Source organism: Mustelus asterias, unplaced genomic scaffold (assembly GCF_964213995.1).
Source record: "Mustelus asterias unplaced genomic scaffold, sMusAst1.hap1.1 HAP1_SCAFFOLD_2025, whole genome shotgun sequence".
Taxonomy (NCBI): domain Eukaryota; kingdom Metazoa; phylum Chordata; class Chondrichthyes; order Carcharhiniformes; family Triakidae; genus Mustelus; species Mustelus asterias.
Window position 1 is genome coordinate 22,589 of NW_027591970.1, and position 12,444 is coordinate 35,032.

The 12,444-nt window shown below is 41.3% G+C and overlaps 1 pseudogene; it reads right to left on the minus strand.

Moving 5' to 3' along the window:
- Positions 1 to 4,990: 4,990 nt before the first annotated feature.
- On the minus strand, positions 4,991 to 5,108 carry LOC144489230 (5S ribosomal RNA; annotated as a pseudogene).
- Positions 5,109 to 12,444: the final 7,336 nt, after the last annotated feature.

Consider the following 12,444-nt stretch of genomic DNA (forward strand, 5'->3'; position numbering starts at 1 on the left):
CCCCAGACATTCTCTCTTCCACCTTCTTCCGTCGGGAAAAAGATACAAAAGTCTGAGGTCATGTACCAACCGACTCAAGAACAGCTTCTTCCCTGCTGCTGTCAGACTTTTGAATGGACTTACCTTGCATTAAGTTGATCTTTCTCTACACCCTAGCTATGACTGTAACACTATATTCTGCACTCTCTCATTTCCTTCTCTATGAACAGTATGCTTTGTCTATATAGCGCGCAAGAAACAATACTTTTCACTGTATGTTAATATATGTGACAATAAGTCAAATCAAATCAATGATGGGGTCCTGGCGTACAACAGAGAGGGTCATGAAGGGAAAGGATGTGACCCTTTTGAACCACTGTGTCATTGGATGGAACTCTAGTTAGGAGATAGTATTGCCACAGAAATAGATGACAGAGGAGAATGAAGTGGCAAATAGTGTAAAAGAAAGCAGAAAAATGGACATAATGAGGAGGGATAACACAGTCATGAAGGATGGTGTTTGTAACTTTAATCAGTGTAGTCTCAGTACAATGAACAAAACAGAAAGCAGGCTGGAAGGTCTTGAATCAGGACTGTTAGGATAACACTTACAAGGCAAGTTTTCCAGAAATGAAATAGAATAGTCATTGAAGGAAATGAAAGGTTAGATGTTATTTTTTCCAAAATAAAAGTAATAATAGCAGTTTTGAAGGATGCAGATGTCATGCCTGAGGATAAAAAATGTTAATAATCTCAGCAACCAGTGAGATGAAGATAGAAATTGGGAGCTGGGGTGAGAGGGAATTGAGGGGACAAATGGTGGCCTGGAGTAGGCAAAGGGGCATGGGGGGAAATGTTGGGATTCAATGTGGTGGAGCAAGGTGGGAGTTAATAAGGCAATTAGTGTCCAGAAAAAGGAAGATGTATGGTGGTGGAAGAGTTTGAAGTTGTACCTGCTCTCTAGGATATCACAGTATTTTTAAAAGTCATTCATCGGATATGGGTGTCACCGGCAAGGTTGGCATTTATTGCCATCCCTATAATATTGAGTGGCTTACTAGTCTATTTCAGAGGACAGTTAAGAGTCAACCATATTGATGTTGGTCTCGGGTCACATATGGGCTAGACTGAGTAAGGATGACAGAATGCTATCCCTAAAGGACATTAGTAAACCAGATGAGTTTCACAAAAATGAGGTAGTTTCATGGTCACCATTACTGACTGTGGCTTTCTCCATTCCTGCATATTATTTTTTTTCCAGACAAATTTAATTAACTTGATTTAAATTCTCCAGCTGCCTTGGTAGAATTTGAACTGAAACCTGCAGATCAGTTGTCCGTATCTCTGGATGTCTATTCAGTAATATAGCCACAATGCTACCGCAACCCTGCTTGAGGTGACTCACCTGAAGAAGGAGCGGCACTCCGAAAGCTTGTGCTACCAAATAAACCTGTTGGACTTTAACCTGGTGTTGTGAGACTTCTTACTGTGCTTATCCTAGTCCAATGCCTCACATCATGAGGTTATCAAGCCAGGATGATGAGGCTAATGACTCTCCCAACTGTATTCAAGCCACATGACACATGGATTCAAGACCATGGATTTGGGGAAATAGTGGAGAGCGGAAATACTCCATCATTAGGTGGAAACGAGGGTTTGGAATTGGGTTGTAGACAATTATGGATTGGATCATTGAAGGTGTTAATATTATTGAAATAAAAAGGACAGGGCAGTAGGAGGTTGGCACATGACACGAGAGGAAGTTAAGTGACATGGTTGTTTTTCTAAAGGGCAGAAGATGACAATGGAGCAGTTTGGGATAGGTAATGTGATATTTAGGGAAAACGAGAGTCGAGTGGAGAAAGTTCTCATCGACAGGAATACTAGATATCTCAAACTCCTAAGTGTGAGTTTAAATTTGAAGCGATTGACACATATGCATAGACTAATCATTTGGAAAGTGAGGTTAAAGTAGAATGGGTGGGCTAACCTAGAGGCTGGTTACCAACGGAGAAGAGTCACTCGGCGCTGAGAATGAAGGGGGGAGATTTCAATCCGGAGAAGTAAGTATTTTCCTGCCAGCAACTATTATATTTCAAACTGCAAGCCTATTTTTAAAAAAACTACCAGTCTCCTCAATATATAATCTGGACCGCAGATGTGTATTTTGCCTGCTGCAAACAACACACACGAGCCAAGGAACCATTAACAAAAATAACCCTGGAATATAGTGAAGTTTTAGGAAATAAAGAGTGCTTTTCATTTTCAAAATAGCCCAACTCCGTTTTAGAAACATCAATAGTCATGAGAGGTCCAAGCCTCCCTGCTCCCCCCATCCCCCACTGGACTGCTGTCCACCCAATCTTAATTTTCTTTTTGCAGATTTTCCACACTCTTGTTTGTTTGTTTTTTAAAAATCAGGTCGCATCTCCATAACAATTGAGTGAGAAATTTGCTGATTGCCACAACATCTTTCTTCAACACCCATTATAATTCCAACGCATCTATCTGTCAGGGTGGCCACAGACGTGTTAAAGAAAAATAATAGTTGGATAATTGAATAGAAAAGTAAAAAAAAAGCCTTACTCGAGTCTAAGCCAGTCATCGGGAAAGTAATTTATTCCAGCATTAAGTTCCTACCTGTGAACATTGGCATCAGCCACCTGGGTGAGACAGCTGGTCTTGCAGAGATGTCCTGCTTCTCGCGCTCTTGTTTCCCGCCCGCTGGTCCCCTCCCCAAGTTCCAGTGGTCACCGGGCCGGACTGTCCATCAGCAGGAGCCCAACTCCCCGGCGTTCCAGCTTCTCAACAATATGTATATATATTTTGGTGTCATCGCAGATGTTTCGCGCGGTACAGTCGGGGGGCGGGCGGGGGGGGGGGGGGGCAGGCAAAGAGCCTACGTGCGGTTTCGGAGTCAGGCGTTTTTTTTCTCTCTGGTGGCTTGAATTCAGGCGAGTACGTGAGGGAGTGCAGACTTTCCTGCTGCACGCATGCTTTAATAATTAACAGTCTTATAATGTGTTGTCAACCGCAAGCCTGAGTGGGTCTTTTTGTGTGTGTGTATGGGTTGTGTTGGCGTGCCGTTTGGAGTGTGTCAGGCTTTTTTATTTGTGGAAACAAGTCCTGCTTTTAGTCCGGGAAGCAAAAGTTTTTTTTTGCAAAACAGCGGCAGTTGGTGGGAATATTCGTAACACTTTGCCAGAAGTCCCTCCAGTGAGGTTGTGGACTCAATCTATGTGTGTCTAGGGATGGAGTTGATACAGGTGCAGTTGGCACTCCGGGGCCCCTGGTGCAAGTCCTTTCTCAATGGTCCAAACACTGCTGCAGTATCTTAATATTTCTTGCATAATTGTTCACATCTCCAGATGCTGTCCACAAAACCCCTGGACCGTTCTCCTGACCCATGGGTAAAGATCCTCCCGAAACCCTACCATCTACCTGCAGGTGGCCCAGCCACAATCTCATCCCATTCATTTCAGGTAGGAAGTGGCTCAGTGAGTTTTAGGTGAGGTGCAGGGGTTACCCCAGGTTGCCCATTTGCCAATCCTGAAATTTAAGCTAACTGGTGTCTTTTGTTCTCACCCCACCCAAAGCCTTCGCAGTGTCCTTTTTCTAAGTTGGGTTACATAGAACATAGAACAGTACATATTTTTTTCCCCTGACTGAAATCAAATTAATTAAATTTTGAAGCAAATTTCCTCAAATTATTCAATAAAAAAATGCTACACAAGAAGTTGTTACATCAGATTGGGATTAATGGGATTGAGGTTAATATATTAGCATGAATCATGGAATGGAGGGTATTTTCACAGTAACTTCATTGCAGTGTTAATGTAAGTCTACTTGTGACAATAATAAATAAACCTAAACTGATTATTAAACAGGTAACAGGATAGGAATAAACGAGTCATTTTTTTAGATGGCAGAGTGTACCTAATGGAGTGCCGCAGACGATACAAAACTGGGTGGGAAAACAAGCTGTGAGGAGGACACAAAGAGATTGCAAAGGGATATAGGTTGGTTAAAGTTGGTTGGCCATTGGACCAGAAATTGGCAGATAGAATATAATGTGGGGAAGCGTGAAATTATCCACTCTGACAGGAACATGGAAAAGCACAATTATTCTTAAAAGGTAAGAGGCCAGTAAATGTTTGGAGTCAGAAGATTTTAGGTAAATGTATACACGAATTACAGAAAGTTAACATGATGATAAAACAAACAATTAGGAAGGCAAATGGTATCAGAGGTTTGGTGCAATTAATTAGGGCTTTAGTGAGACCACACCTGAAGTACTGGGTACAGTTTTAGTCCTGTTACCTTCGGAAGGGTAAACTTGCCTTAGGGGCTTAAAGGTTTGCTTGTTTGATTCTTAGGATGAGAGGGCTGCCCTCTGAGGAGAGATTGAGTAGGATGTTCCTATGTTCTCTGGAATATAGAAGAATGTGAGGTGATCACATTAGAATGCAAAAAGACTGCTTTGAGGGCTTGTTGGGGCTTGACAATGCTGAGATATTGGACAGAATTTTCCAGCCCCGCCCACTGCCGGGATCATCCAGTCCCACAAAAAGTCAGTGGACTTTTGGCTGGTCCACTGAATCTCTTGTGGTGGGTGGGTCCTGCCAGGACAGGACCAGAAAATCCTAACCATTGTTATCCCTGTGGAACAAAGGGTCAGGATATGAGGCTGCCCATTTAGGGCTGAGATGAGAACTTTCTTCACAGAAAAGTTGTGAAGAACTAGCCCAGATAGTGGTGGATGCTCAATCAATGAGTATATTCAAGACTCAGATCAGTAGATTTTTGGGCCCTAAGGGTTTATGGTGACAGTTCAGGAAGGTGGAGTTTATGTAAAGGTCAACCACAATCTTACTAAATGGTAAAGCTATGTGTATATCTTTTTGTGATACAGGACTGTATACCTCAGCAGAAACTTTAGCAGTGATGGGATTTGAACCCATGCCTCCATAGAGGCTGGAGCCTAAATCCAGCACCTTAGACTACTCGGCCACACCTACTGCACCTGGTATTCCCAGGTGTCTCCCATCCAAATACTAATCAGGCCTGAGTCTGCTTAGCTTCTGAGATCAGATGAGATTGGGCGTTTTCAGACTAGTATGGCCGTAGCCTGAAGCTATGTGTATGGCCTACTCCTATCTCTTATCTTATTATCCCTGATTATCAACTGAGTTATTGAAGATTAGATTAGTGTCTAATTACCATCTGTTTATCAGCCCTAAACCCACAGGCCCATACTCCAAATTGCTCACTATTGCTATACACAGTTCCTACAGCCAGGTAAAGCATACCTGGAACAGTTTCCTGTGCAACCTGAGACTGATAAAAGTGAATGGTTAAATTAACAATACAGTTAACTGAACTTTTAATTCTTGCCTTTGTTACCTCTAAATTTGACTATTCTGTCACACTCCTGGCTGATCTCCCACATTCTTGGACACTTGAGGTCATCTGGAATTCAGCTGCCCATATTCTTACCCATACCAAGTCCTGTTCATGCATCACTCTCTTGCTCACAGACTTACAATGGCTCCCAGTCAACTAACACCTTGATCTTAAAATTCTCATCCCTGTCTTTAAACCTCTCCATGTCCTTGCCTCTCCCTATTATTTTAATCTCCTCCATCCCTCCCTGAGATGTCTGTGCTTGTCTAATTCTGGCCTCTTGAGCAGCCCCGATTTTAATCACTCCACCATTAGAGCCTACACCTTCAGCTGTCTGGGCCCCAAACTCTGGAATACCCTCCCTACAACTCACTCCCTCATTTTCCTCTTTTAAGACATTCATTAAAAACGTTTTCCTTGGACTAACCTTTTAGTTATTTGACCTAATATCTCCTTATGTGGTTCAGTGTCATATTTATAATGTGCCTGGGGATGTTTTATTACCTTAAAGGCACTAGATAAATATAAGTTATTATTGAAATCAATGCTGTTGATTTACAGGTTCCTTGTAAATATGCATTTGATTAAAAACATTTCTAGATGTTCTACAAGACAGTAATAAAGTACAATTTTGCTCATTAAATCGGTGACTGTGATAACAAATGCTACATTTAATAAATTAGTCCAATCTCTGACTCATAAGCAACACCACAGGAAATTCACAATCTATCAATCTAAACAAACATCTTCCACAATTCTCGTTTTGGCAAACCATTTATTAACTTTTTCGATAATACATTTCTACACATACATTTACAATGGAAACCGTCTTTCTAAATTCAATTGTACACTGTCATTCTATTATTCCTTCCCCAAAATTGCTCAAAATGGTGAAATGTATTTCCATTGCTATTTCTTCTCATTAACTGAAATGTTCATACCCCAAATAGGGGTTGAACAAAATTTGGGGAAGTACAATTTTGGATTCACTTACATTGAATTGACTTTGTGTTCTTAGTGCCTTTATTAAAGATTTTACGCTTCTTTGCTGCCCCCCAAAGGACCAGTTAAAATTCCAAAATTCCAGATAATAAAAATGGAATTTAACTTATTCAGAGATTCTAAATCAATGGAAGCAAAATACTTCGGATGCAGGAAATCTGAAATAAGAACAGAACGTTCTGGAGAAACTCAGCAGGTATGGCAGCATCCGTGGAGAGAGAAACGGAGTTAAAGGAAAGTTTATTAGCCACAAGTAGACTTGCATTAATACTGCAATAAAGTTACTGTGAAAATCATCTAGTTGCCACATTCCAGCACCTGTCCGGGTACAATGACGGAGAATGTAGCATGGCCAATGCACCTAACCAGCACATCTTTCAGACTGTGGGAGGAAACCAGAGCACCCAGAGGAAACCCACACAGACACAGGGAGAACATGCAAACTCCACACAGACAGTGACCCAAGCCAGGAATTGAACCTGGGTCCCTAGCACTGTGAGGCAGCAGTGCTAACCACTGTGCCATCATTAGCATTTCAAATCCAATATGATGACTCTTTGGTTCTGAAGTGGAATGACATTGGACTGGAAACGTTAACTCTGTTTCTCGCTTCACAGATGTTATCAGACTTGTTGAGTTTTTTGCATCATTTTCTTTTTTTAAATTTTTAAATCAATGGCCCGGATGTCACCTCTGACTCACTATGAGCAATGCCTTAAGAGATCTAGTATTAAAAATATTTCATACAATGTACGCTCTGACACATATTTCCATTATTCACCTTTGCTTAGCTCAATACAATACAGCAGAGAATTAGTTAAAATCAAGGCAGCCAGCTAGACAACCACCATTGAGAAAGCACTTAGATTTTATACAAACAACCAATCCTGAGTAGCAATTCAGTCAAACCTATCAATAAAAGTAATAAGTATTCAGTCCAATGAAATTGCTCAAGGTTTATTCTTTTCCCTATGCCTGGAAATTATGAACTAAAAATAAATGTCCTGTAAAGAAATGATCCTGCTCTTCAGCCATAACAATACACACTCAGTATTTCTTGTTATCTATTGTTATGCAAATTTTCCCATCAGTATTCCTGGGTTCAGGTAGTTTACTTGAAGTGCGCGGCCTAGCATAATTTCACTGTCCACTAGCTTGAGTGGCTGTATACAGCAGCTTTCACCTGCGACTGAAACAAGTACAGACAGGTCTGGCCAATGAGGAATGAATGGAACACAAATACAGTCTCTCCTTACTGAAAATGATTGCATTGTCACCGACTACCATATGGAAACCAGGCCTTTCATGGTTGGAAGGGCTCCATTTTCAATGGTGTAGATTATTGTACACCTGCTTCATGAGGGTACACCAAAGACAAGACGAGTGAGAATTCTGGCAGGTGATACTGTACCAGAACATCATCCTGTTCTTTTTTTCTAACATCACCTGGAAACAGGCATATGCAAGGTGCACCATCCTCCCTTTAACTGAGAAACCACGCCCTCAGAGCAAGCCTAAAAGTGTGAAACTTGACATGCCTGAATCATGTTCCAATTATTGCCTCCGCCTGTCACTTTCCGTCCCAAAGATCCAAAAAGTATTATCAAAGTTGGTGGTGGTGTAAAGTGGGTGATATCAGATAGGCAACAATTTTTTGTAGCGGATTTTGTGGAACATAGAATCCCTACAGTGCAGAAGGAGGCCATTCGGCCCATCGGATCTGCACTGACTGAAATCCCACCCAGGCCCTACACTAGGGTTAATTTAGCATGGCTAACAACCTAACCCGCACATCTTTGGACTGTGGGAGGAAACTGGAGCACCCGGAGGAAACCCAGGCCCTATTGTACATTTCACCCAATTTTCTTTGCCATGAAAGTCAACAGAGAGAAGGATCAAAATGAATGCTGAGTGACCCATTTGCTCCCACCCATTTTGTGCCTCTGATGAAGTTGAATTTCACCCTTAGGGCCTTATTTTCTAACTTAAATATTTAAAAAAATACATATTTTGCAATAACTTGCCCTTAAAATTATCCATTATGTTTTTGAGATGTTTTATTGTAATGCCTTTATGGATGTAATCAGTCTCCCCAGAATCTTTAGGTCTTCGCCAACACCTAACAACAGCTATGAAAAAACCCTGAGATGATAGCACCATCTGACCCTCTGGGAAATGTCCCATCAGCCATCTGTCAGATTCTATCAGTGCAATTGACTTGCTATTGGAAGGGCATGCTTCTCATGGTACTGAAGGAGTTCTGTCTTCTTTTGAATTTTTCAAAATTATTTGAACAAAGAAACAGCATCCATTCTTCTGGTAATGTTTCGCATTTTGTCAACTGTTACATTTTTAGCTCAGGAAGGCAGCAAAAGTTAGACAGGGCGGACAGCCCAGAAGGAGAGAGGGAGAAAGTGGCCCTGTGGTTGTTGCAGAAATACTCCTGAAGTTTGGTATATCTGGCCCATGGCAATTGCTGCCCTGAATTTGACTAAGCTATCTGGCACATTTGGGTTTTAATAGAATGCAAATTCTCTTCCCTCATGAAGGCCATGGAGTTGTTTGAAGATATGTGTACTTGGCTTTTATGTGTCACTCTGCACTCAAGGAAAACTTTGTATTCAGTGAAAGTTGTCCAACCAATGTCTTGCTTTTCGCTGGCTCAGTATGGCCCTTCTGAGTACAGGATTTATCATTTTCTTGCTCCACTTATGCACATATTCTAGACTGCTAATGTAGAAAATCTATTATGGTCTTTTGGGGAAGAATACAGGGACATGAAAGGTCTACACTTTGATAACCTTCTGTTATGGTTCAGGTCAGAAACTCCAAAGTATTTTACGGAGCCCACCTGGATCATAAGTTTCATACCTTGAATTTGGCTAGGATAAGCATGATATGTTTCACTTCAAGTATGATTCAAATGACCCACTAGGGAGCTATTACCAAACAAAGTTTATTTAAGAATATAGTTAACATGTATAGTAAGAGTATTAGCAATAACTTCTATCAATTACAAACAACACCGAAACAACCACAATAATGTATAACCCTCAATGAATATAGGAGTTGTCTCAATCAAACCAATCCCATAAACAAGACCCTTCAAACAAGTTTGATACAGCATAGACTAATGCTCACATGATACTGGAATTGAGTCCTTCAGATGAAGTACGCAGTTCTCTGGATAGAATCAGAACAGTTTAAAGTCAGAACAGCTTCCCAAAACAGCAAAGACTCTAGGCCAGCCACCAACAGCAGAGTCATTCCTTCAGGAAGGCAAGATGCATTGATTTGAGCTACCTAGCATAATTTCCAAAACCAGGGAGAGAGAGTGAGTGAGACTTCTTTTCAGCTTGATGCCCCTTCTAAAACTAAAATCTGCAGCTCCAAACTGAAAATGAAAAAACTCCTTTTACCTGACCTGCCAACCAGTTTTCCTCCTAACAATGCAGAGTCATAAACATCCCTGCAAAAATAAACAAATCCCCATTTAAGCAGCAATAAAAGGACATCCCCAGTCAAGCCAGCAACAAATGACATCAGCTGAGGCTGTGAGCTAAGAAATCACTGAAGCTGTGAGAGCTGCAGAGATCATGATTTAAAAATTGACTTTCTTAAAGGTACACTAACGCCACACTTCACTTCTACATCAAAAGCCATCCTTAATTTGTGGATCAATGGATACTGTCAGGATTCTATGGGCAGCACAGTGGCACAGTGGTTAACACTGCTGCCGCACAGCACCAGGGACCGGGTTCAATTCTGACCTCCGGTGACTGTGTGGAGTTTGCACATTCTCCCTGCATCTGCATGTGTTTCCTCCAGGTACTCTGATTTCCTCCCACAATCCAAAGACATGCGGGTTAGGTTGATTTGCCATGATAAATTGCCCTTTAGGGTCAGAGGGATTAGCAGGATAAATACGTGGGGTTACAAGGATAGGGCCTGGGTGGGATTGTTGTCAGTGCAGGCTTGATGGGCCAAATAGCCTCCTTCTGCACTGTAGGGATTCTATGATTCTATGGCGATTGACGGTACAACTCTGTGAAGGTCTGTAATCTGAAGAACAAACAGTAAAAGTGAGACTTTGCTGTGCAGGTCCCAGGATGGTGGCAGGTGCTGTCAAAACAGCTCGGCGATGATTGCACTTGCAATTGTTAGATCTCTCACAAACTTACATTTCGCATTACGATTATCCAGCAGATTTGGAATCTACAAAGGTTTGCATATCCTCACCCCTTTATCCCAGTACCACATCAAAGCCAATTAAAATTGTTCATGTGTGTGTAGAATCATGAATGGAAAGTTTCGTTGCAACAACAATCATGAATTTTGGAAGATTGCTCTTGTTATTGTTGCTGTTCTTAATGAACCTTGTAATGATAACAGGATAAATTTAGAGACCCATTACAGTGCTGAAGTGGCAGTGGTTCTGCAATATAAATGAAAAAGATGCTATAACCAGCCGTTGTATGTTCACATCACCCATTGGTGTGAATGAAAACTGAAAGAAACAGTGTTTGCACAGCGCTTTGGGTATAAGTGACAGCTCAGAAATTTTGATAAGCTCTCAGCAATACTGGATATCTGCAGACAATAATAACTCTCTCGTCCGTTTCCTGGAAAGACTGAAAATCTCTCAACACCCTGACCTCCAATCATACGAGAGCAAATTTCCATTTCTGCACGTAGAACAGAAATACACATTCACATAACGATTAATGAGCTTGTCTTAAGCAGATTTATAAACATAATTAAATAATATTCATGAACACATTCAGCATAAACTGATAATAAATGAGAATGATTCATTGAGAGACAAATGCATAAAGAACCACTTGGAGGAGCATTCAAGTCAAGGATATTATTTTCTTTAGTTGGCACACTTGCTTGAGTAGTAATTCAGAACTGCAGCGAATGCTTTGACAACAAGGGCTCAAATCCCACCAGGGTAGCTGGTAGTGTTTAAAATTGATCAAAAAATCTGGAAAAGAAAGTTAGTCTCAGTAATGGTGACCAGGAAACTATCATTGATTGTCATAAAACCCAACTGGTTCACTAACACATACATAGAAACATACATAGAGAATAGAAGCAGGACTAGGCCATTTGACCCTTTGAGCCTGCTCCGCCATTTGTCATGATCATGGCTGATCATCAAATTCAATACCCTGATCCCACCTCCTCCCCATACCCCATTGATCCTTTTATCCCCAAGAGCTATATCTAATTCCTTCTTGAAATCACAAAACATTTTGGCCTCAACTACTTTCTGTGGTAGCGAACTCCACATATTCAACGCTCTCTGGCTGAAGAAATTTCTCCTCACCTCAGTCTTAAAAGGTTTACCCCTTAACCTCAAACTATGGCCCCTGGTTCTGGACTCCCCCACCATTGGGGACATTCTTTCTGAATCTACCCTGTCTAACCCTGTTACAATTTTATGAGTTTCTATGAGATCCCCTCTCACTATTCTAAACTCCAATGAATATAATCCTAACTGACTTAGTCTCTCCTCATGTGACAGTCCTGCCATCCCAGGAATCAGCCTGGTAAACCTTTGCTGCACTCTCTATATAGCAGGAACGTCCTTCCTCAGATAAGAACACCAAAACTGCACACAATATTCCAAGTGTGGCCTCACCAACACCCTATACAATTGCAATAAAACATCCCTACCCTTATATTCAAATCCTCTTGCTATGGAGGCCAACATACCATTTGCCTTCTTTACTGCCGACTGTAACTGCATGCTTTTAGCGACTGATGCACCAGGGTACCAAGGGCCCGCTTAGTATCCACCTGTCTCAATTTACACCCATTCAAATAATAATCTGCTTTCCTATTTTTGCTACCGAATGCACCTTTAGAGAAGAAAATCTACCGTCCTTATGCCTGGTCTGGCCTACATCTGACTCCAGACTCACAGCAATGTGGGTTGCCCTCTGAAATAGCTCGGTAAGTCATTCAGTTCATGGTTAATTAGAGAAGGACAATGTACATCCCATGAAAGAATAAAGAAATCCATCACAACAGTTGATCGGTTCAAGAAGCACA